Source organism: Neodiprion fabricii, chromosome 5, assembly GCF_021155785.1.
Source record: "Neodiprion fabricii isolate iyNeoFabr1 chromosome 5, iyNeoFabr1.1, whole genome shotgun sequence".
Lineage (NCBI taxonomy): Eukaryota > Metazoa > Arthropoda > Insecta > Hymenoptera > Diprionidae > Neodiprion > Neodiprion fabricii.
The window spans coordinates 4,943,151-4,964,139 of NC_060243.1; the positions used below are offsets into that span (position 1 = coordinate 4,943,151).

Consider the following 20,989-nt stretch of genomic DNA (forward strand, 5'->3'; position numbering starts at 1 on the left):
TGCAGCCAGGTTGTGTGGATTTTGCCAGTAAGCTGTTGTTACGTTTTTTATGACCCACGCAGAAGCATTCCCTGATTATATAATTTGACTTGGGTAATAGTAAGGTATCTGTTTTACCGATATTTTTCACCCTCAGTGGTAGGCAATCCGACATACTGGGACGTTTACTCGGAAGAATTCCGCCCAACGTTCGGTCCGACCTCCTTATACAACACGGTTTTGACACACGTCGAGCAGTCCTGATGGCCTCGCTTCGCCGGGAATGAAACAGGTGGTCATTCACTCGCTTCTTCAGTCCCGGGCGTTCCAATAAACCGTTGGGAGTGCACCGGGGGTGTTTTATGCCTCCTAATGTCTCGGAGATGGCCTCCGTTATTCCCCCAAGTACAACGGGAGCGGGCACGCGATCTGCACAGTAGGCTCCGAATGCCGGCCCCCTCGTAACTCGGTTTTATTCCAATCGGGAAACCTTGTAGGGCTCTAGCTTCCTCGGGGAATTGATGCCAGTTATCCGCCTCCGTACCCTCAAGGGCGCAAATTCTTTCAGGATAAACTTTTCTCCCGAAAAATTCTGGCCGATATTATCGCGAGCCGCCTTCATTTGCAGTAAGAGATAAGATCGATATTGTCAATTTACAGGTCTTGGATTGGATTTGGATTCAGTTTTTGGAACAATTGTAAAAAATATCCTATTTCCTCACCCTCTCTGACCCGATCCTGCGGAGTTTTGTTTCGTCATGGTTTTTCATCACGGCATCGGGCTCTTTGAAACCCTTGCACGGTGTATCATTTTGGGGCTCGAAAATTTCTCTACCTCCGGTGAACTTTGGGAAAATTGATCTTTACGAGCTGTAAAATCGACCCGCTATTTCCTTCATTCATACTATTCCTCGGTAACCCGAGTTGAGTCGATCAACGGCTAACCAACCCCTCGTCGCGTGTCGAGTGAAACAAAGTGACGAATTCAGAGGGGAATTTATTTCACCCGGAGGGGTGGTTGCGTTCGCGAAATGAACGGACCGGGTGCTTTGTTCGGTTCCTCGTTTCGCAGGCAGGTAGCCACGGCACGCCATGGGGTAAAATGTAATTCTTTGTCACCCTTAGTGAAATTTCGGTGAAATTCGTGCGTGCAGTTTCGACTAGGAGATAGTGTCAACGATTCAGGGAAAAGGTTGTAGGGTGTAATAAGGTAATTTGATGAAAATACGAAGGCCATGAAATTCGTCGCTTCCTCATTATACGGGGCAAAAATTTATGGGAGTGACGCTCACTTGGATAAATTGCGGTGAGACATGAGAGCTCCGTTCGATTTCGTCCTCCCGGCTTAACCCTCGATACAGGGTTATTTCTATCGTCTCAGCTGCCAAGTAAGCGAACCCTCTGACGGAATGGGGACGCTTTTATCGAGCTGTATGTATATACACAAGGGGTAACTTTTTTGCTCGTCCTCTTCACCCATTTCTGCTTTAATTAGGTTAAACGCACCGGAACCAACCGTCTCGCACCGCCGCATCGAACGGTTAACGTCAAATTCAGCGGGGTGTAAAAGTTTAAGAGTTCTTTTCGAAAATTAAATTCCGTGAATTCGTTGTTTTGAAATTACATTTCAAGTATGGTTCGAAACGACGTATTAATATTTATATTATTATCAGTTATTTTCAATCAACAATGCAATTTTCATCAGAACAAAGAACGGCATTTTTTCTTGTTGCATTAACTGCATTGAGTATGTATCGATAGTGTTTGGTATAAATTCTTTGCTCAGGTTCTTTCAAGTTAATTCATTTATAACATGTTCAACCATTTTTTATACATGGTACAAACGTGTGAGATAGTTGACATTTAGGGTTAGAAACGATGCATTTACATTCTTTCTTACGATTCATTATTTCGATAACATTGTTCATGGATAAAAAATGATTCTTTCCAATTCAACTGACTCGCAGTCACATCCGCGAATCATAATTGCGTTGCTCTTTACGCGATTGAAGCAGATTCTGGCAATCTTGAGAATTCCCGTCCACGTCATATAAAAGTGGCTCTGTTTCAAAAATATAAATTTATACACGCAAGTTTTAATAACCTGTTTGCGATAAAGGAGGCATCAAGCGTATTTACTGTACTCGCGGTGGCTTTGTCTCATGATTTCGCAGCAGGCTGCTCGCGTTGTTCTCGTGGTTAATACAAACCGTTGACGGTTGCGCGGAATGAAAAGGACCAATTTAGAGAATTAGGAATCTCAGAAACAATGCCTTTGTTAGCACGACGTTTAAATTCTTATTTTCATTACTTTTTCATTTCGTCTCTTTTTTCATACGTAGCAGGTAAGAAGCTGAGGAGATATTACTCCGGTATTCGGTTGATAAAAAATGGTGAATTTACTTTTTTCCTTGTCTGTAGAAGAGGATAAAAAATAAAGGTGGCGATGGAGATGGAGTGAGAGAGATGAAAAATTAACCTGCGAGGAAGAGAGAATGTAATGAGAAAAAATAAACGAACAAAGGAGGCGAAGTAACGGGGGGAGTTTCCGCTTTGGGAATATTAACAAAAAAAAAAATCATATGAATACGTACACGGAACACGTTTTCAGCAGTAAAAACAAGAAACAACGTTTTTCGAATACACAACAACCCGAATGACGAACTTGACGTGACTTAATTACGTCTACGTCAGTTTTCGCTTTTTCTCGACTGAATAAAATCCCGCAATTCTCGACCTTTAGAATTTCTTTTCAATTTCGTCACTCGAATAATCCGCAATCATTCCGCTCAAGTTCGTCCCTGATTCAAAAATCTGCCGTCCGCTTTTCTATCACTAATATACCCGGAATTCATGATCTATGAATCGACGGTTAAGCGATTCTATTCACGTCACGTCTCCGAAGCTTTGTCGGATATCCTGACGCGTGCAGCAGCCACCCGTTCAACTCGCAGGATCTCTCGTTGAGTATATCCTGTCACGCCTTCCGCAGAACTTTGAGGATTAAAAAAAAAAAAAACTCGCGCTGCTGGAATGCTTGTTTTCCTTTTTAATTTTTTATTTGTTCCCTCATTTTTCTCCAATGAAATTCGTCCGACTTTTCATTTTGCTAAGCAAATTAATTTCGTTCTTGCGTTGCTTTGCTTTCATTTTTCATACATAAAACTCGTTTCAGTTCCTTTTTAGCGATTCGAGTGGAGGATGTCGCGAATATTCTTACCGATTAAATAGTTACCGACATATCTCCATATAATTATTATACAGATGTCGTTCGATGCAATTTCAAAGTATTAAGCGATTTTTCACCACCAACTAATTTTAACACCATTAATCACCGCAGGTTTAGTCCTAGTTTTTTTTTCGAATCGAATTTACTCGATTTCTATCTTCAGGTATTCGTATTCCTGAAGATTCCGTCTAAAACGAAAATCAAACGTCTATTCGATAATACATGCAGGGAGGGGAGAAATTTCTCTGAAAACGCGGAATAAATTTAAAAATGAAGGGCCGTAAATTGCACCTATCTAGTTTGTTATGTGTGGTGCGAAAATATTTTCTTCCTGAAATTTCGGAATAACGGAATCATGGAATCCTCGTATTTTCCACACGGAAAATATCATTCCCTTTAATATTCCGTAGACGATTTTTGACTCGCCAGAAATTTTTATACCGCATCAGCACAAACGTTGAATTTTTCGCTGACGGAATGTTAAGAAATCCGTTATAGATTTAAATAAAATCGTATCCAAGGTGGTTCAGTTTTATCATTTCGTTTTTTTGATTTTTCGCAAAATGAGAGCGAAAAAAAGTCAACGTAAATTGTACTCACCTCGGTAGAATCACGAAAGTGATTTCTCGTTGTTGAATCAATCTCTTTTTCAGTCTGTGGAAAACACTTGAATCAGGATAAATTCTGCAGTGTAATTATTCATTGGTTGGCAGCCACCCCATTTTCACTCTCTGCTGAGTTTCGCCAACCTGACAGCTCGCAAGCTCGCCTTATACACTTTCCTTAATTACAACAAGTTTGTCCCAGTTTTGATATCCATCACACCGTAAACCCAATAAATTGGTGGTTGACTATTCTGTAGATGAAATGAAACTAGGTTGAATTTATTTGACAAAGAAAATAAGCAAACTCTTATTCACTTTTTTTAGGATTTTATGATTGCTGATAAATTTAACCTTCAATTTTGGACTTGGAAAAATTGCTAAGTCATCTTCATTCTTGTTCAATTGATTTTCGGACATCTGTAACACTTGCAGATAATCGACGTAAAATTTTTCCAACAGAAATGCAGTCTACGGTAAAGTTATTACAAATTTATACAATTTAATTTGTGGCAATACGTGTATATCATACATTCAACATTAACTGCCGAGCTTGCGACTAAACAGAACGGAATGAAACTAACGAAACAAACAATCTTCGCTCGAATGAGCTTAAAAACAAAGTGCTCTCTGTTTTCCGTACCACAATGGCGGTAAATAACAGTCCTGCAGCAACTTCCGCATTGGCTTCTAAAATTTTCCATCCTCTAGACATATTTTATCTGGCACAATTTTACTTGCTCAGGGTTTCGTACGACGTTGATTTTCCCGCCTCGAACGTGGAAAATCTTCCACGTAAGATAAATGTACCAGTTATCGACACGTTTCGACCCAATTATAGACCCTTTTTTTCTTTCAAAATCATGAATTGTAAATTAACAATGATTAAAACCAATTGCTCGGAGCGTTAGACACTGGAAATTTATTCTTTGGTAACTTTACAACTGAGGATGAAACAGATACAACCAAAAAAGGTCAATAATCGAGACAGAGTCGATAATTGCAATTTGTGAGTCCGGAAGTATTTCAAGTTTTTGAAATATCGGCAACCGTCAGAACGAAAAAACGTTAATCCTGACGAATTCGTCACCGTTTACGTCTCGAATTCGGTGGTATCGACTTCTCTCTACCCACCAAGTGCAGTCGCAAATGATAAAAGATTATCCTTATTCTTACTTCTCTATATCTACGCAAGCACCACAATTTCCTCTCTATCCTCTCCGAGATCACACTTGCGCTGACTGTACAATCAAATTTCCCTTGGGCTTACAACTGTGTCCCTGCATTCGCATGGTGGCGTGGCTTTTCTTCTTCTCACTCTTCTCGTTTCGGATTTCTGGATGAGCCGTCTGACTGGACAAAAAACAAAAAAATTGACACGTTTCACCGCAATAATTGTCACTATCGGCAAGCATATTCCGTCTACCATACATGGTTAACTCTGTTACAATTTGTGAGCAGAGTGATGAAATTCGAAGAAAAAAACGTTTCTAAAAAAATCATGTACGCTATTTTCATTCATTTTTTATTTTTATTTATTTATTTCTTTATTTATTTACTTTCTTTTTTGTTTTTTTCATAACTTTGAAAATTCAATCAATAAACTTTTATTCAACTGGGCGTTTTCTCATCGTGAGATGGCGATCAGAAATGCGAAGCGAGTCACGCGTGCTTGCATCGAATGCACTCTGCATCCTTATAACTTCTTTCACGTTTAAAATTGAATTCAAGCACCTGCCGATGTCTGACAGACTTTGCATGCACAGCATTCCCCCTGCGTAAACGGGTTGAGAAAGTATATTTCAAGTTAATCTAAAGTCGTTTAAATATTTGCCAAACTTATTTTTCTAGCCAGCTCCGAAACTTTAGTATTTGTACCGCATATATATATATATATATATATGTGTGTGTGTGTGTGTGTGTGTGTATGCTTAAATTTTAACGGTTCTAAGGGAACGTTTTACGTATAATACGCGCCTTGATATTGTACTTCGTTATAACGATATCAAGCTCCGGCGTTCTTGCTGAAAACTGAAGGTGAAAACTTTTCGCGATAACTCGCGCCTCGATTTAAGCCGAGGCGTTTTCAAATTTTCTTCAATAATTCATGCCTCGTCAATTCGCTCGAGTGTGTGTATGCCTGTAGCCTGCTTTTAGATGTTATAAATATTCGATTGGAAACATCGATGTTCGATAAGTTGACGAATAAATTCACGTACATCCAATCCTTCGTCTATGGTGTTTTACATTTTATCTAGTTTGACAAAACTTCGATAAACGCAAACTCCTGTTAGCTGTCGTTTAAATAATTATTGATAGCTGCGTTCAATTGTTGGGGAAATTAAAAGAAATTATCCATGGATATTCAGCAGTAGTCAGAGTTTATTCGCGGCAACGTTTCAGACCATATTTTAACCAACGGTTTGTTACTTTCATTTCTACTATACGAATTTATTCCTTTCTTTCAGGCCGTCGCGTCTATTCGTTGTACAGAATTATTACTTCACTTTTTACAAACTGTTTTTGTTGACACGCGTGAATTGACATCGAATTTACGAAACTGACGTCAGCTGCTTTTTAAATTTTGAGCTCGAATTTCTGATCGTTATAAATGCCTGACATCGAAACATTGATCTGTATTACCGCTGATTTATATTCTAGAATTACAATTACATAATTTGTTAAAAAAATATCGTCAATTATTTTAATGGTCTCGTAACGCAAAACAAAACATTTGGAACATTAATCACTTCAGAACAGGAAGTCCATTAAAATTGTAAATTAAAATACGGAACAAACGAATGTACTCCGTGAGTCAAAAACTAATTAATTATAATGTTCCGGTTGAGTTATGAATCATTTGTCGGTATGATTAATAAATATTCAAAGCTAATTAGCCCCGTGTCAGTATAAATTAAACAAAAATTTCAAGGAATCCAATTTTAAATAATTTCATACCACGTAGAGAAGATTGAGATCTATTTTAGCCGTTACACCGGGAAGTCAAGTCTGTAATACGAACCGTGCGAATAGCTCTGCTGATAGACAAGGGAAAGGGATGAACTTGGGGGAGGAACTCGACAAAGGCTAAGGGTTTGTAATTGAGAGACAGCGACGCGTTAAACACGAGGAAATTAGTTATACCAGCTCGGCATACGCAGAAACAGCACTCGTGCAGTTCGACGTCGAAAAATTTGCACGTCTGGAAAATCTGGATTGAGGCCTGCGTGAAAGTGGAAAATCTACAGTCCGAATAATCGCTTGATAGAATGATTAGCTGTGTGCAGGCCTTTCTTTTCTGACTGAAATTTTACACGGAGTTTAATTGAAAGGAAGATCAAGAGAACCGTTCAATTCGATTTCGCGAGAAAATAAAAAGAACAATTTTATCCGTCTGCGTCGAGAGAATGATGTTTAAGAAAAAAAATCGAAGAGTGAATAGAAAATTTGGGAAAATTGCGGAACGGTGAAAACGCGAGTCTCGCTGTTTCCGGACGATCGATACGACCGGAAATACGGGACCAATAACCGCACGGAATAATAAATAAAGGGCGTTTACAATATTCGAATATATCGATAGCCGCGTGACAAAGGTATGAAATTTCCCGCAAAGTATCGATGTTGGAAACAACCTGCCGGGCATTGCGGGTGTTATAATTTTAAAGGTATGTCGGATTGAATGGAAATCCATCCCTCGAGTCCCGCGGTTTCTGGGTGACGATAAATTGGGATTGCACGAGTTGAGTGATAAAATTCCAGGCGACAAGTTCGGCCGGTCACGAATTTTTTGGTAGAAATTTACTATCGGAAAAGTATGATATCGATTTTCATCGTGAATCGTCGTTCTCGCTGGGATTATTAATTGCTTCATCCTTCCCACGAGTCTCGATTAATTCGCAAAATTGCCGAATTTAGTTCGCAATTTGACGTTCATCGGCGCCCGCGCCTTTTGTCCGCGATTTTCGTCGCGGTTCGACGCGCGGGTTTATTGCCAATCGTCGGTTTGCAGATGCAGCGCGTCGCCGCCCGTCAGTTCATCAATAATTATTAGAGTACGGCCAATGAACGGACACGTTGCGAAAACCTACGTCATCAAACTACGCGAACCGGCTCGATGAGAGAATAAATATTCCGCTTCGCGCGGCTACTTTTTCATACGCCTCAATGTAAAATGTAAATTCTTCGCATCGCAGAGCCCGGATTCTCCAATCAAAATAGGTCGGAATTAAAAATTTTCGGAATATGGATGTTTCGAGAAAACAGCAAATTTTGACGTTTTTTGCATTTCTCTTAAAAACTGCTATCGATGGGTTGAAAATTGACCTGATCATCGTGCAGAGCAAAAAATCCTGCATCGAATTATGTCCTCGTATGTACGCAGCTAAAAAATGACTTCAGATCAGAGTTTCCGAAGTTCAAAAATCCCTGTAACCGAAAATGCAGTCATCCATCTATCTCGAATGTTTTCAACTCACCCCTACTTTGACTGGATATATTTTTTCACCTTTTTTTTACAGAGCAACATGTTACCCGATATTACAACTTGATCATAATCGAGGAATAGGAAAACGCGATGCATGTTGGCCTGATTTATTACATAACCTGCCGCAGAAGCTGTCGCTGAGAGCCGAGTTACGTGCGGGTAATAACATGTCGCGGTAAAGTGCAGCGAGATATGTTACGCTGAACCAGGTTTTGCCCTCATTCTGGATGCTGAGAAGGGAGGCGAGAAATGGCGAATGTCACCGTGTAGATAAATTTAGAGATTTTCCTCGTACGCGTGGCTCGGATCAGCCGCAACTTCCGTTCAGGATTGACAGTGATTTGCAAAATGGCCTCAAGGAGATTCCCGACGAGTCAAGAATCGATACTTTATCGCTTATTTTATTACCGGGGAGTCGCGTATTCAGGATTCATCGAATTCTCACTCTGAAACAATTCGTAATAAATCATAGATATGCTTGAGCTTTTTTTTACAATTTAAGTACTTGTATTTCACGAAATTACACAGAAACAATCATCAATTTGATATTGAATTTCTTATTAACCGTCTATCTTGTGATGAATTTGACGAAAAGTTTAATGAATTTCGACACACCAACTATTAAAATTTCTTTATTTCGTATTACTCACAACTGAATTGAAGAAGAGAACGAAGAAAAAACTTCGAATCTCCGATCCTCGAGGTTAATAATATAACTTGATGCCGTCTGGTTTCACCGTAATTTTTTCTACTCCCATCTTTCGGCTGAAAATCAGTTTCACGAGTGAAGTATCAATTTTTAATACGAGAGCTTGCGGCTTCCGCGCAATATTACTTTCAACCCTCGAATTCATTCCCCCCCCCCCCCCCCTCCCCTCCTCTTCCCTGTTGGCTTTTTGCTAGTAGAATATCAAGATGGTTTGATACGGCAATGAGTCGCATATTTATTTAGGACCTTGCTATTGCACCGGCAATCAAAGTGATTGCAAAATTTCAATTACGTTTATCAAACTCCAGAGAAATTGTTGTATACCTACAACACGGTGTACTCAATAATCAATGTCCGCAATTTTTCGCAATCCCAACAATATTGAAACAGTTTTTTTTTAACGATACCTGTTTTACTGAATTTTTCTAGTTACTGTAACGAATGATATTTTTCTCAGTGTCGAACAGTAGCAACTTTTATTAATTTTTCGCGTTCAATGAGTTTTGACAGAAAAGTAAGGCGAGTTTTTCTAAAAACGAACTCATATATATATATATATATAGAAATGATGTATCGCATGTAGTATTAAATTTTGAACCACCCTGTGACTATGCATTGATATATCGAACGAAGGGAAATGCAGATTTTAAGCCTCGACGCAGATCATACGTATACACGTGTTGATATATAATTCATCAGAACGTCGAATATCGGAGGCAGCTCGCGTTCGTGAAGAGGAATTGCAAAAATATTGACAGGCAGAAGGTCGGCGGGTTTAACGATGAGAACAGCTTGGTAATTTTCTTGCACAACCCTCGAGCCGTGCTTTTTGACCCATAAATTCAGCCAGCCCTGCAGTTCCTCGCATTATATCCGCGAGGAAAACGAACGTTGAATATCGAAGTGGAAAGGGGTGATCAAAAGCTGGAGGAAAATATGATACCGGGTATGAAAAATGAAGAAACACTGGTAAAAATTCGAACCGCTCCGTCTACAGGGGCTGAAAAATTCATAGAGCGCAAAAAGCGACTGCCCTGAATTTCAAGTCCACTTCAAGCCCGGAAAAAGGAAGGGTAACTATCCCTTCGGCAAATTGTTGCCACCTGGAACAAACACTTCGACGCTCGGCGTCGGGTCAAAAGCAACGTCGGCGTCACAAGGACGATTTGGCGACGCGCCTCCCTTTGCCCGGTCGTTTCGGTCTATTGATAAAGCCGCGTAAACACACGAGGTGGAAATTACAGGCGTCGAGTAAACGAGGGACGAATCCTGCAGGCGTTCGACTTCCAAATGCTTCTCTCTTTGATTTCCGCGTACGTTGAATGGAATTTTCAGGGCAAATAACGCGTTTCGCGACTGAGAAATCAGAGAAACTAAAACTGCCGGACACCTCAGTTGCGCATTAAGGTCATGTAGCGGTTCTACTTTTACCGACCGGGCAAACTCACCATTTTCCGTCGGTAAGGGTAAGAGTACTACGTCACCTTAAGTAATTAAATCGCGCTTTGCGTTCGAGTCAACAAAAAGAGTGGAGTAATACGACGCGCTAATTTTTTTCTCTCACAAAGTTTCGATGTTTTACTTTTTTAGCTAAAAATTTGACAACTTGGGATATCACTCAGAAATATACAAAACTCGTGATTAATTGCGCCATCTGGGGGTGAAAAATTTTCTACTTAAAATGCCGGCTATATTACTGTTGTTAGATTCTCTTCTGTCTTCGAATTATAAACTAAATCAGCCGATCGGTTTTTCGTCCGTCATCTTGCTCAGTCACTCGGTTACAAAATTGAGTATCGTTTTCGGAGAGAAAAAAACTTTTCCCACGTCGATAATTTGCCAAGTTTTTCTCACGCTATACGTTGTCAAAATTCGCGGATATTTTTTTTTCATACGCTGTCTCACCGTTCATTAATCAAGAAGACAGGCGGCTTACTGGCCCGGGAGAAACACGGATTTTACCGCGATTCCGTGGCTCATGGATCAAAAATCACGCGGCTGTTGTGCCAAGGCAATTTTGATGTTGACCTTAGGCGCAAGAAAAAAGTTGGAGATCTAATTTCACGATAAAATGGGCGAAAAAAACGGAACGGCTTTTATATGATTACAATCGCGTTTGTTTTGACTTTTAAAAGAGCGTTGACAGCGAAAGTATCACACCTTGAATGTAGGTGTAATAAAACCGGAAGCGCAAGAACACCTGAACGCCGTTTCCGTTGCAAACATGTACCATCAACAAGCTTTTCATCCTCTTTAATTTTCTTCAATTTATCTCGTTCCTCAGTTTGATACGCCCACCTTTATTTCACGTATTTCTGGAATCCGGTATTCAGTCTGCTATACGTTAAAGAAGAGGAGTAAAAAGAAATTCTTTTGGCGGATCTTTTTTTCTTTTCTTTTTTTCTCATGTTTTTTTTTTTTTTTTCGTTTTACGTTCCCAGCCGTATCCGGACGGTAGGAAAGAAGATTCGCCGTGTTTTTACTACCCAATAAACTTTACTTTATACATATACATAGACCTTTACCTTTTCCCTCGGGTGTTTCTCACACCGCGGAATGACATGCTCCATTCCTGTGTCACATTTCACTCTGTCCGAGAGGGATAAGAATTGCATTTCTATAATTTAACCGCAGGCCTTACAGTATCTAAATTCACCCCGCTTATACGTGAATCTTTTCGATATCGTGGCTTCTTCATTCGCGCTATGAAATTCATTAAGTTACGCACTTTGTACGCTGAATCGATACGCGAATCGTAATCGACTCATCTTCTCTTTTAAGGTGTTACTCGGAAAATTTGTGACAAATATTTTAAAGAAGTTGTTTATAAAACTTGGAGGAGTTAGGAGAATAATTTAGAGGTCGTTACCAATTATTGTTATATTTTTGATTTATTTTTATGTCTACACCTTACGGACTTGTATTCTTTTTCTCATATATATATATCATATACACACACATGTGTATGCATAATACAAAAAGAAGCACTCCTCTTTGGCGTAAACGGCAAAAAGCAACAAAGAAATATCGACATTTTCGTCCATTTTACTCGTGGGAAATCACGGAAAAACTGCGAGACGCTGCTTACGCCTCCCTTTTCCAACCCTGAACGAGGCTCTCCACATACCTATATATCTCAGTATATATTCGCGTAAGAGAGCTAAAGAAGAAGAAATAATGAGAAGAAAAATTTGTTGAATGACTGTTGGGTATTCCCGCGATTGAAAAAGCGTATCTGTTGAAATGTACAGCTGAGGATAAACGAAATTTTCACGATTGTGATTGTCCTCGATCATCGAAAATTGTCGAATATAATGAAGCAAAAAGAATCTTTTCGCCATTAAATTCTACCGCAAGTGCGAAATTCCCGCTTTTCGATATTAAGATCGTAACTATATAACAATAAAACACGGAAATTCTTTGTTATAATGTTACAGGTAGGAAGACATCGATCACTGACTGACACATGCTTCGTCGTTCAGCGTTCATATTCTTTGAAAATCGGGCCGCGTATGCGAGTCAGAAAATGTTGCACACGTAACGATCATAAAAGAAACTATTCACCGTGCGATATGCAGCATAATTTTGTTACAAAGGGTGAAATCACCCGTTTTACCGCTCGTTGTGATCTGGTAGTCGTCGTAGATAAAAGACGTGTAAAAGCTTTCACGTGTCAAAAAATGAACAAAGTTGCCGGTATTATTGCGAAAAACAGTCTTGTTTCAGACTTTAAACTTCAAGCACGCATTTCCCAGTAACAACATTTTTCTCGTTTTTTAATTCACTCCATAAGCTCACGATCCTGTTTATTTAATTCTGTAACGCCTGTCAATTCGTCGCAATATCAATAGCTGTCAGAATAATGTAAAATGAGAGAAAATTTTTAGTAATTTTCATTTTTTTTCACCATAATCGAAGAATATAGTTCTAGGTAAAAAATGAAAATTACTTTTACAGCTGTTACCGAAAAGTCTGGTATCCGTTACTATTCTTTCTCATTACGATCACTGTTGCTACATTTTCTTGCAAGAATAAATTGACGTTAAAAATTGCGATTTTGCGTTTTTCGCAATTCCAACAATATTCAAACAGTTTTTTTAACGATACCTGTTTAACTGAGTTTTTCTAGTTACCGTAACAAATGAAATTTTTCTCAGCGTGCATGAGTTGATCAACCGTATTATCCAAGACGCCATAATCAGGTGAATTTCGTACCTGCAGCTCGATTATGGCAATCGATATTCGTGCTCAGGGGATGAGGTTATTTCCCATGCATGTTCTCAGCATACTTGCAAGGCCTAATCGATTCGGATCAGTCACGAGTCTTTCGAGTTGCGTGGCTCGTTCCCATTAACCTTTCGCCTTTCGTGCACATTCTGCACGAGTGCAAGGATTTTATGATTTATACGTCTGGGACAGACCTGTGCTTAGTGATATAAGTTCGTTGCGTAAACGGTGCAAGGAAAGTTAATTTTCAAGTATTATACATGTGCGAATACACATTTTTAAATCTCGAGCCATTTCTCTGTGGCTGAAAGTTGACGATTGATTTACCGACAGCCACATCGTGCAAGTAGAAATCACACATTAGCACCGTTTGCATCTTATTCCGAAAATTATATTATCGAGCTGATCCGAACCAAACCGATCGTTTGTTTGATCACTAATCGACTAATTGATAACAGAAGTAAATTAATTTTGAGGCTAGAATGCGTCTAACGAACGTGAAAATAAACTTTTATAATAAAATTTCTTTATCAAACTAATGTTTTTTTTGTTCTGTTCAATATTATTTTTACAATTTTTATAAGCAAAATATGAAGTATTTATGAGAGTCATATTTTTGCGAATGCGAATATTCGTTACATCACTAGTATATGTAAACATTGAAGATTACAGCGAATGCTTTGATAAATTTCACAAGAATGTCAAGATAAAAATAATTCTCACGACGTAACATTTTTTCGTCGATATTTCAAATTTTACAAATATTTCTAAACTATGCAAAATCGTGATATGGTTTGATTTTCACGCTGATCGAAACGATTAGCGATTGAACAACTAAAACTACGATTTCATTTGTTTTTTTTTTCCTTGCGGGAAATTCCTTGGTACTTGCGGGGAAAACCGAAATGAAAAAGTAGAGAAGAATCTCAGGTGGGTTGAAACGAGGGAATGAAATCCGGCCGTGACAAAAAACAAGGAATGTGAATCCGCTAGTGCTGCGTGAAGCGTTACGTGAAACACGTCTTATACGGATATTACATACAGAGAGACGATTCTGCGAGAGAATCGATCGCGCAGCGGAAGATTCCAAGATCTTGTGATTGATTGGCGCAGAGACTCTCTCGGGCAGAGGACGAATCTTGTCTACCAGTTTCTCCGAGCCATGTCGGATTCGGTCTGGCCAAATTGAAACCCGCGTGACGCCGCTAAACAATCGGTCCATTTGCCGAAATGGAAACCGCGAGTTGGGAGAATTGGTAGGAGAACTTTCGGACGCTGTCGTTCGATTTTCCCGTCTGAGATCTAGCCCGCTTATTCGGATTCAGTCACCTTGCGATGCGCCATCTGATGGACTAAAATCCAACTAATTTAAGCAGGCTGACAGTTGACCGTTGATTATGTTTTTTTTTTTCGCACGTCGATAGTAGAACAGGTTCGTTATTAATTACGTTTCGTTAATTAATGCGACACGAGTAATTTGAAATACCAAAAATTACGATTTGTCTTCGTTAAAATTAAGAACTTACACTGAGAGAAATTTTTAGTTACGGTTACCGCTCGGTCCTTGACTATTTTTATTTTTTACAACAATCGAAAAATATAGTTCTGGGTACAAAATGAAAATTAGTCTTCTAGCTGTTACCGGACAGTCTTGTATCCGTTATTATTTTTTCTCATTACGATCGATTAAAGCCTTGTTTAACTAAAAAAGTAGAGTAAACCTCAGAAACTGATTTTGCGTTGCAATTAGCAAAAAAGGATCGACGATAGCGCAAAACGGTTTGGCGTACCTCGTTTTTCCTAATTCCAACAATATTCAAACAGTTTTTTCAACGATAACTGTTTTACTGAATTTTTCCAGTTACTGTAAGAAATGAAATTTTTCCCAGTGTGGTAAATGCTTTCTCAGAAACATTTTGCGTTCTTTGGATTCGAGCAAATTATTATTATATTTTTCAACTCAATGACTCGGTTTCCAAATTTCACAGACCGACGACTGTCAGACTGAGTTTTGCGATCGATGACTATCTCCAATTCTCTTTAAACTGAAAATTTTGCGTCGAAATTTGGTTCGCGTTAACAACGCCGAATAAAGTTTTACGTATCGCAACTCCACTCAATTTCTTGAAAAAAATTTACGTCATCTGGAATAAATTATTGCGAGACCGCGATTCGTTTCAGTCGAGTCTTTAATTATTGAACATTCGAGGATTTACTCAGGGATAATTTAGAACAAGAGCCAAATTATACTGTAACGGTTTTTGATTTTTTTTTCCTTTCTCGATACAAGACATCGTTGCGTCCTAATAAATTTTTTTCTTTCACCGAACTGTAACAATAAGATGGCGTTGGGTGCTTTAAAAAGTTCTACTGTCAGAAAATTATATCGAGAAGGATGGAAAAGGGCGGATAATAATCCTTTCACGTTTAAACGTAAAACTGATAAGTGGATTAAAAATTAGGAACCCTTAAATTCATCGATCAGACTGTAATTCAAATAAATTTTCTCCTCTTCTGCTTCTTCTTCTTCTTCTTCTTCTTCTTACCCTGTATTTTCTCCCCGATAATCCTTGTGACTAACGATCAATTCTGGAATTGTTTACCTTGATGAAAGTTATTGTTGTTAGTCGCATTAACGAGTGACTCGAGAAATTGAGCGACGACGATCGAATGCAAACGAAAAAAGAAACCTACATAACTCAGAAGTTCATTTTTTCGGGCAAAGAAATTATTCAGAATCGTTTGTTTCACTCGTGAATGAAACTCAAATCACCTCCAAAAGTATTCTGAAATTTTTTCAAGACAATACATAATTTCCATAATATTATATTACGTATGGATAAATTTATAAAACACAGGTGCATATTTTTCCGAAACACTCCGCGCGGACAGACGTAAATCTTTTTTCGCTGTATTATAATACGGATTTTACATCGGCTTCTCGAGGATTCGCTTCCCGCGTTATACCGAAATACAATATAAATTCTGCAACGCTACGCAAAATTCAAATCCTGGATATATTTTGGCGATGGCTTACTCAGGTCTGTTTGAAATCGCGTTCCATATTCTGCATTCAAACGAGCACCCGCTGCAAATACCGATGAATGAATGAATGAATGAATGAATGAATGAATGAATGAATGAATAAGTTGTATGCAGCAGTCGGCTCATTCGCGTTTTCCTTTTTTTGCAACCGTTTTCGTTATATTGACTTCAAAATACGAACCGTCTTGGATTTTTTCCTCAAGAATAACGCCGCTCATAGAATACCGAAAAATGTGTGGATCAATGTACCGATAATTTTCTGTATCATTTTGTACACCTGGAATTGATTAGTTCAAGTTTAACGCGTGACGGAATACGTTTGTTTCACGTGGGCGAAAAATAATAGCAGTGTAAACGAAACTCTTCGGCTTACTGTGACGTATAATTATTTTATTAACCTGTTCGTTGATTAGCACTCTGGAGCTGTTTCTGTCGCTGCGTAGTTTTCTTTTAACGTTGTAGGTATAAAAAATTGCTTAACTACGGTGAACCCGCTATCGTTAAAAGGAGTTTAATTATCAGTGATGAGGTAACGAGTGGGTGTATTGAAGGTATATAGGTATACGCAGACAGGCGAACAGAGTAAAAGGTTCACGCATAAATTCACAAATAAAATTTAGAGTGCCTAAATAATGATCTATACATATCCGTGATGAAGACACAGTTTTTTTTTTTTTTTTTTTTTTACTTCACCTTTCAAACAGACTTGAAAAGCAAGCAGATCAAGTTCGGATAATTCAAGAAATTATTCAAGTATGCAAATTGTGGGAGCATTTAATGTTTAAAAATAAAAATATTGAAATTACCCTGATCAAATGTGCAAAAATTTCGTTTGTTTTTCACCTGTAAAATTACCGCAGCGAATTTTCACGGGTCTTATTGGTATTCGGGGAATATTCTGCCACCGAATACAAGTCGCTGTGGTTAATGAAAATAAATTTGTAACACCGTTGCGTTGGAGTATCAACGTTTCAGCTCTGGACAAGCTAATTGAATTTTCGAGAACTGTTGTTACCCTTTTCACTCTATAGACAGTTCGAAGCGGAGAGGCGAAATTATTTTTCATTGCTCAACCGTTTCGTCGACTCGGAATGGACTCGCTTTAAAGTACTTCGAAACGAAATGTCTTTAAACATTTACAGATTTTTAACATTCTTAGCGAGGGTAATTAGTAAGCAAGAAATTTTACAATCAAATTGTTAGGTCAGATCGAAATGCGGATAAAATATTGCGAAATAGACGTTACGAAAGAGATGAAAAAAAATAAATAAAAAAATAAATCCGGGGTAAATCAACAGAATTTCTCAACAACTTGACAATTTCGCAAATTGTTCAACTCCTATAAGCCACGATGATATATATCAACAAATTTCAACCAGGTCGATCAGTGATAAAGTATTTTTAACCTCGGTTGGCACTCTCTTATCTCGTCTCTTTGACCGCAGTCGACTAAAATTAACTTCAGAGATTTCATTTCTGCAGTAGTTCGTGAAATCCACCGCTGCAATTCCATCCTATTTCAGCATCAACTTCCTCCTTCTTTCTCCTGTCATTAATTTACTGTTAGTCGTATTAAGTGTAATTTCAAGTGAATTCATTGAGTGCTTTTCAATTGGACAATTTACTCGGGTAAGACTGTTGCCTCAATAGCTATAATAAATCGGAACAATGTTATTTACTTCTCGAGAAATTTCTGTAATTTTTATACAACGGCTTAATTTCTCTATTAAATTTCTTCGTCCAAGTATCGCGGGTTATTTTCTAAAAGTATTGCGACGTAATGTATAAACAAACGAACGCAGTTTACTTGAAATTTATGATAAATTAGCCACCGTATATTGTTCTTATTTCTGCACGTCACAAACATCTGCGTTTAAATGACTAACGTATGAATAAATGATGATTCCAACGACGATTATGGTCTTCCATACATCACCACTGCCTATTTCTCGACGAGCAATTTACCTCAGCGGTAAATTGCCGCTGAATATATCAATCTTCACATTTTCATTTTTCCCTTTTTCATCTATGTATACCTTTACATATTTATACACACTTAAGATTAATTTGAGGGAACGTAAAAATAGGCAATAAATCGTAAATAATCGCAACGGCTCACGAAGTTAACTGAAGTCTGCTCGGTATAATTCGCATAAGTATCAAAAGAAAGAGAGAGGAAAAAAAGAAAAAAAATAAATAAAACGAGCGATGATAAAAAGTTCCGATCACGATAATAATGTTAATTAATACCCTGGTCGATATTCGTTAGAAGAACGAGAGTTTGCGTATTAATCGTTGCCTCGTTACAGATATTGAAAGGGTTTCGGCCTGTTTTGTCAAAGGGGAATTGTCGATAAGAAAAAAAAAGAAAAATAAAACCTGTCATGACAGCTGTTGATTTACCTCGTGAAATACAATCGTAAAAATATGTTTCGGACCTGCGCGTTGTGCCCGTAACGTCATATAGATTATATTACTTGTCCGTGCGCGATATAGAGTCAAAGCAAAAGGTGAACCGCTTCAAAAGAACTGGGTCAAGCATTTTTTCAGATCTTAGATATGTACGAGAAAAGCGTTGACGAGCGTTTATACGTTTATTTTCAATTCGCTACTTTATTATATCCTCTAGATACGTTTTGCCCCCACACGGTCAAGACAATTTGAATATTTACGGAGAAAGTGATCGCGAATTGAAATAAACTGTTAGTCATTGGCGGAAAAAAATTGCAAGCAATCGGAAGAATAGAAAAAAAAAAGAAGAAAAACAGAAGCGTTATATTATTTACGATACGATGTTAATAATAATAGAAATAATAATAATAATAATAACAATTTCTGAGGATAGAAACACAGCCATCGTCATGATGACGAATTTTTCACCCCCGAATTTTTACTCGCCATTTTTTTGTTCCGCCTCATTTCTTCGTTTAATTTTCTCTTCGCGTTCGGACGGTAAATTAGAGAAGACGGTAAATAAAAAATATTAAAATAATTAGTAGCAGCCGTTAAATATTTTCTTACCTCCTCCAAGTTTTTTACGACAATTTTTATTCATTACTCGTCACAAATGTTTCAAGTGTCACGTGATAAAAAAAAAAAAAAAAAAAAAAAACACAACAGTTAAAAAATGAACCATCCTGGTACGTATGGAATTTATGTATATACGTAGACACTTTTCTCTTATCTATCACATTCCGACACGTGTTGGCCATTACGCCTAAACTCAGCTCAGATTATGTAACGTACATTTCTGGGTTACACTAATTACTAAAATGACTTTAATGTTTAGTACGTGTAATTTTTTTTTTTTTTTTTTTTTTAATCTCACGCTTTTCTTCGAGGGTGAATATTACTTTCGTGAAAATTATCCGCGCCTTGGTGTGTTCAAAAGGTAAAACAATAAAGAAATAAAGAAATTCTACCCTTAAAATATTTTCTGCTCTTCAGGTTCTTTTATTGATTCAATTTCGAATCATTTTACATATTTCAAAAGAGATTTCGTTCATTTTTCAACTACTCTTCACAATTCGCGGTCAGAATATATATTGTATAGAATTGAAAAAATCCATCAAATTCTTACAAAAGCCAGATCGCGATATTAGCTCCAAATTAAAAGATTATGCGATCGATCCTTCTATCCCTGATGAAAATCAAACATAACAAAAGTCATCAATTTGATCCTGATGCACACGACGGATATTGGAAAGCGTGATGTAGAAAAAAAAATTCGTTGGCAATAAATCCGGGCAATCGATTAATTACCCGCGGAGCTTAAAGCAGCAGGTGTTCGCAGCAATATCGTTTCGCTTTATAAATACCAATAGCCGAGAAATGTTAAACAAGATCGAATAAATAAATCACCCTGAACGGGTGCAAAAATAGATAAATTAACAGTTTCAACGATGAAACGTTTCGAACGTTTTTTTTTTTTTTTTTTTTTACGCAGGATTCGCAAAGTAACAGGTATATATATATATATATATATATATATATATATATATATATATATATATATATATATTGCACGTTAATTGTATCTATTTGCGAAAATTGTTGAAGCAAATTATTTTTCTCTTGAACTCAGACGCCCTCGTAAAAGCGACGAAAAAAATTGCTTCCGCTAATGTAACGAAATTTATGAATAATTGAAAACGTCACCGATATTATTCAAACATGCCAATGATTGACGTGGCATCGATCGTTTCGATTCCGGCATTCCATAAATTTCTTCCCTCCGTCATTAGAATATTAAAAATAACTGTATTCGTATTATCGGTAAAATTTCGTTGATATAATCGCCATCGATTTTGGAGCGACCTCCGCTTTTTCAAACGACAAATCGAACAGAAACTGGTACACTTAAAAAAAACTTGACTTCGCAAAAATTTTCGGCTATTCGACAAACGGCCAGCAGGTGGATGGGCGGGAATCCATAGCTCGTAGATTCTGGTAATCGGCGATCATGCTTCACGTGAAAACGGTTCATCGGTAGCGCTAATTCCGATGGTAACGATACGACAACCTCACCGAATATCCGCGATTGGTCGTTCCATGAATAGCGAAGTGCGTCCTTCGGGTTTTGGCGTGATAGGATCTAAAGTAACAACGTCGAAAATCAAACGGCAGGACGATTTATTAATCATGACTAAACATTCCGCCTGCGGCTTATCGCGGACGTGATGCGCGGTTTTTGAATTCGCAACGCGGTTCGCACG

The 20,989-nt window shown here is 38.0% G+C and overlaps 1 protein-coding gene and 1 long non-coding RNA gene across 3 annotated transcripts in view; one reads left to right on the top strand and one right to left on the bottom strand.

The window, feature by feature from the left end:
- Window positions 1–20,989, bottom strand: part of LOC124182051 — a 51,070-nt gene that overhangs the window by 11,974 nt on the left and 18,107 nt on the right. Inside the window, exons 3-4 of the long non-coding RNA XR_006870674.1 lie at window positions 4,987–5,163; window positions 3,809–4,064 (exon numbers count right to left, since the gene is read on the bottom strand). This is a non-coding gene — a long non-coding RNA (uncharacterized LOC124182051). The remainder of the gene's footprint in view (window positions 1–3,808; window positions 4,065–4,986; window positions 5,164–20,989) is intronic.
- The window catches only part of LOC124182047 (leucine-rich repeats and immunoglobulin-like domains protein 1), a 57,657-nt gene that overhangs the window by 8,192 nt on the left and 28,476 nt on the right, over window positions 1–20,989 (top strand). The gene's annotated exons all lie outside the window — the stretch shown is intronic.